Source organism: Triticum dicoccoides, chromosome 7B (assembly GCF_002162155.2).
Source record: "Triticum dicoccoides isolate Atlit2015 ecotype Zavitan chromosome 7B, WEW_v2.0, whole genome shotgun sequence".
In the NCBI taxonomy this organism is placed as follows: Eukaryota; Viridiplantae; Streptophyta; class Magnoliopsida; order Poales; family Poaceae; genus Triticum; species Triticum dicoccoides.
In genome coordinates, this window is record NC_041393.1 from 97795523 (window position 1) to 97800793 (window position 5271).

Here is a 5271-nt window from a genome sequence, read left to right on the forward strand (position 1 = left end):
AAGATGATTAGTTTCGACTTAACATATTTGTTAAGACGACCCTTGGTGGCTATGGACGCAATGTTGATTCTTGCTGAGTTAAAGTCCTGGCTTAACATATTTATTAATCTGGCCCTTGGGGGCTATAGATGCAAAGTTGAGGCGCTGGTATTATAAAGTCCCAGTTCATATTGCAAGTATAAACCGACTCTTGGGGGCTACTGGAGTTGATCTATGCAGCTATTGAAGTTTACAGCACATGTTATTCTATCATGTCCAATAAACTTGGCGGCTAAGGGGAAGAATATTCATGTAACAAGGAGTTGCAGTGTTTACCTCATAACGCTCCTTCATCAGGTTCACTAAGCCAAGTCACGGCCGGTGTATAGACGGTTTAACAAACAAGTGTGGAGGTCTTGAGCACTGAGATGATTATAGCTCTCCAAGTCTGCTTTCCACTTGCCTTTATCTTCAGCTGAAATTTCTTCTTTAGCGTTGTGCTTAGATAAGACATTAGGTTGACCCGGAGCTGTGAATCCAAAGCCGGTGACAACAACGTCATCAGTCTTCTCCTTGGCAGGTTTGATTGGGCTTGGCGGCTTAGAGATAGCCAGCTCAACATCCATATGATCCATGGAAGCTTCATGGTCTTCCGGGGGTGAGTTGTCAATGGTGGCTTCTACAGTTGGATGAGGAGACTATGGTTGTTTCTCCATCTCAGACAGATTGAGATTGTCGGCCGGCATATTTAGCTTGACTTTCTTGCTGGGCTTGGCTTGGCCCGTGAAAATAAGAAGTGTAAAGAGGTCAGTATAATGATCAAGCATAAGGTGTGAATGGTTAAAATGTATCCTTACCCAGGTACAGTTTTGAAAGCCGGGATTTGTGTCCCTGATGACTCGCCAGAGGAGGAATGAGAAGTCCCCTGATAGTTCGAATCAGACGGGTTAAGAGGTTGTCGGAAATGACCTGCCTTGGGATAAAGTATATCAGAAATATGAAAGACCTCTAGGCGGATTTTGTGAACCGGCGTATTTGGTAAGCCGGAAGAAATGATCTGCCGACCACTATGCCTGGTGACTCGGCGAGCTTCGTGTTGTTGTTTCTTCAAAAGAAAGTTGGGATCCAAGTGAGCTAGAGGGTGAGAAAAGCTTACTTTCCAGCTTGCTTGTCGGGTTTTCTATGTTGGCAGAGGTTCTGAGCCGAAAGGAAGAGTAATTACCTCTGTGTCACCTGCACGGCTGGCCTTTGCGTCGTCCTGATAACAATCATTGTCAATGACATGTATAAAAAAAGGAGCCAAGAGAGTCAAGTTCTACCTCTGACTCATTATCCTCATTATCATCAGCGGACTCAGTAGTCTTCTTGGTAGACTTCTTGGTGGCCTTGGTTTTGACACGAGCCGGTTTGGCCGGTTTATCCTGTGTTTTCTTCTTCCAAAATGGTGAGTCGGCCTGTCGAGGTTGAAAATATCGTAGGTAGGCATAATAATTGAAAATATGGATTGGGCAGAAGGTGTGCAGTTCTTACAGCTGGCGGCTTGTTTAAGGTACAGAAAGGACTAAGTCCCGTTTTGCTACACTCCTTCACAGGTTCATTCAACAGTGTCTTGGTAGCTTCAGTAATTTCCGCATCAGACAGCTGAATGTCACAGTGGCGCTGGGGATCTGTCACCTCAATAGTGTATTCACACATTAAGCCGGCGCGACAGCTTAGTGGCAAGATACTCCAAGACAGCCAGCAACGTACAAAATCGACGCCAGTTAAGCCATTGGCCATAAAGGCCCTGAGCTTTGAGAAGGTTGGTGCGTATTTGGCCCGTTCCTTCGCATTAAGCCATTGGGGGAGTGGATGTGTGCTGCTAAGTCGGTGTTCACGATAACCCGGCAGAGGATTCTCACCGGCTGGAGATGTATCTTGACAGTAGAACCAAGTTTGGTTCTAGCCTTTGGGGTGACTATGCGGCGTGGCAGGAGGAAAGCTGACTTCTTTCCTCTTTTGAATTGAAACTCCACCAAGCTCTTGGCATGGCCCGTCAGTGAACTCTGTTTGATGGTTTAAATGATAGAACTCCCTGAATAAGTCAACTGTGGACTCCTCTTGAAGGTAAGCATCACAGAATACTTGGAAGTTACAGATGTTGGACACGGAGTTGGGTCCAATGTCTTGAGGGTGAAGTTGGAGAAAATGAAGCACATCACGAAGAACTTTGAGCCGGGTGGGCCGAATCCCCGGCTCAAGTGGTCAGCAAAAACAATTATTTTTCTCCATCTTTCGGTTGAGGAGGAAATTCTTCACTAGGATCCCCTCCAGTGGATGACCTCTTTTTTGGCTAAGGCGCCAGTGGCGACAAAGTTGTTCAGTTCTTCTTCTGTAACCCGGGATTGGACCCAGTTGCAAGAAGTGTATGTCTTAGCCATTTCCTCAATGGTCTTAAAGAAAAAATTATACCGGTTCAAGTTTACATGGTTAAGTCGGCTTATGGTTAATAAGGGAAATAATAATGAAGCATGCAGAGGTGTTAAACTGGAGATTGGCATTAAAAGTTATAAATATGAGCTATTGGCGGCTTAAGAGGGGACTAATGGTACCTGGCGGATTACAGTTTAATAAGTTAAGCCATCCACACAGTCATTGGTTTACAGATCTAAGAAAGGAAAAATTGCTAAGTGATGGAAAACAGGTTTCACAGATTGATATCATAATTTTGGATCTACGGCGCGTCAGATAATGGAAAATATCTAGACCTAAATAACGGTGCTTGAGCAGTTCATAAGATCCATATCGAATTTTCCGTTCAAAAGGAGATGCCCTGATAGTGAAAATAAGTGTTATGAATATTACCGCACAGGAAAGATACCAAGTTTGAATCAAAAATGAGTGCTACAGCTCATGCTGATGTTGAGGATCTAGTCAGTAAATGTGATGGTTCTCAGAAATTTTCATGACGAGCTCATGTGCCGTCTCAAGAATTGAGGATGATTCCAATTACTTGGCCGTTTGCAGTCTGGGGGCTTGATATGGTTGGGCCTTCAAAAGGTCCAAAGATAAAAAGACACACCTCATGGTGGCGGTTGACAAGTTTACAAAGTGGGTTGAGGCAGAGCCGGTCAGTAAGTGTCACGCGGCGACGGCGGTTCAAATCATCAAAAAGTTGATTTTCCGTTTTGGTTTTCCCCACAGTATTATAACTAATAATGGCACTAATCTATCCAATGGTGCTATGAAAGAATGTTGTCAACGTGAGCATATCCGGCTTGATGTATCATCAGTGGCTCACCCCCAGTCTAATGGTCAAGCTGAGAGAGCCAATCAAGACATCTTGAGAGGTATCAAGCCCCGGCTATTGGTTCCTTTGCAAAGGACGTCGGGTTGTTGGGTGGAGGAGTTACCTTCAGTTTTATGGAGTATCAATACTACCCCCAACAGATCTACGGGTTACACGCCTTTCTTCATGGTTTACAGAGTAGAGGCGGTTCTCCCTAGTGACATCCGTCACGAATCGCCCCGCGTGGCGGCTTATGTTGAAGCTGACAATGAAAAAGCACGTCAGGATGCACTTGACATGTTAGATGAGGAGCGTGACCTTGCGGCGTCTTGTTCGGCGATTTACCAACAAGATATGCGCCTTTATCACAGCCGTCGGGTTAAAACCAGAACCTTTCAAGAAGGTGACTTGGTGCTCCGGCTTATCCAGGATCAATCTGACATGCACAAGCTATCCCCACCTTGGGAAGGGCCCTTTGTGGTCAGCAAACATCTGAATAATGGGTCATACTACCTTATCGATGTTCAAGATCACAAGGACTCACGCACGTCAGAGGAGGAGACCCGCCGGCCGTGGAATATTGCTCATCTTCGGCCTTACTATACCTGAGCCACCGGCTCTCCTAATGTACATATTATGACAATGTATATATTATAATCAATATAATAAAGCCGGCATCCCTAATAAATCAAGGCCCCTGTCGTTTCATTTCTCAGAAACTGTGTCTTTATTATTACTTTATATGATCATTTAAAGGCTTGATGCCGAGTTACAGGGACCAAAGAGAGTTTGTTGCACAGCACAACTCAAACATAGGTACCCGGCGAGCGCAGCTCAGAAATATATGACTTGGGGGCTTCCTTCTCATCGAGCATAACTACGACTACCCTTGTTGATCTGGATTATACGCCTGGAATATAATGTTACTTGGGGGCTCTTTGTTCAACGGACAAGAGTTTTTATGACCCTTGTAATTGGCTTAAAAGCCAGGCTTGGAAGCCAGGTGTATTCACCTAAAAAACCCGGGTTATCCTGTCTTTTTAAGTCTGCCACTCCGCCCAGGTAATCCTGGAATGACCCGTCGTACTTTTGACAAATCAAACTTAATACAGACCCTGCACTTGTCATATTTAAAACGACGATTGGTTGTGTGAGGTCCAGCTTATAAGGTTTGTATGAAGGTTTAACTCAGTGGCTGTGCGGCCCTTGAAAGCACTTGATTTTTTAGGCCTAGTCGCCTATGAAAGCCTTGATTTTTTGTTATTTGATTTGAACATTTTTTGAGATTCCTTTCCTGTGACATATTAATACATGGTTAAAAACCAATGAGGGCTATGATGCCTTATGGTTCATACATGAAACAACCCGGTATTTATTAACCCTGCTTGGCTTTAAGACTATGAGTCGCCACGGTATGATGATTTTATATGCTTGGAAGTGCTATGCTCTAAGTTTTTGGATATTACCCCTTGCTGCATATGGCGTATTAAGCCGGCGGTATATGTCAACTTGTACAAAGTTTTGTACGCTCAATTTTTTGGGTCATCACCCATATTGTGCTGGTATACTAAGTCGGCGGTGCATCACAGGTAAGATATTTTTATGATAATCCTATCAGGTCATGATTAAATCGGCCCTGGTTATGGACTGTTTTTTAGTCACCAATGTTTTTATAAGATATTATGACCCGTCCTGCGTCCAGAAGATATTATGACCCGTCCTGTGCCATGCCATCTGCCAGGATCCTCGTCATGTGTGTGTGTGTGTGTGCAGGTACAAATAAATAATCTGGTGCACACATTTGATGAAATCATAAACATAAGTGGCACATCTTCAATTTGACGGTTCAGTGGTATCATACAAAAATAGAACATGCAAGCTGGCATGGCAGATCAAGAGTTTAACTAGCCTATTACAAAGGCATTTGATGCCCCACAGGAATAATTGTCTTAGAGGTTTTGCAGAAAGCAGATGCTAAGCCAACACACGACTTATGACTCTTGGCCTTGTTGAGTTGAAGGTTG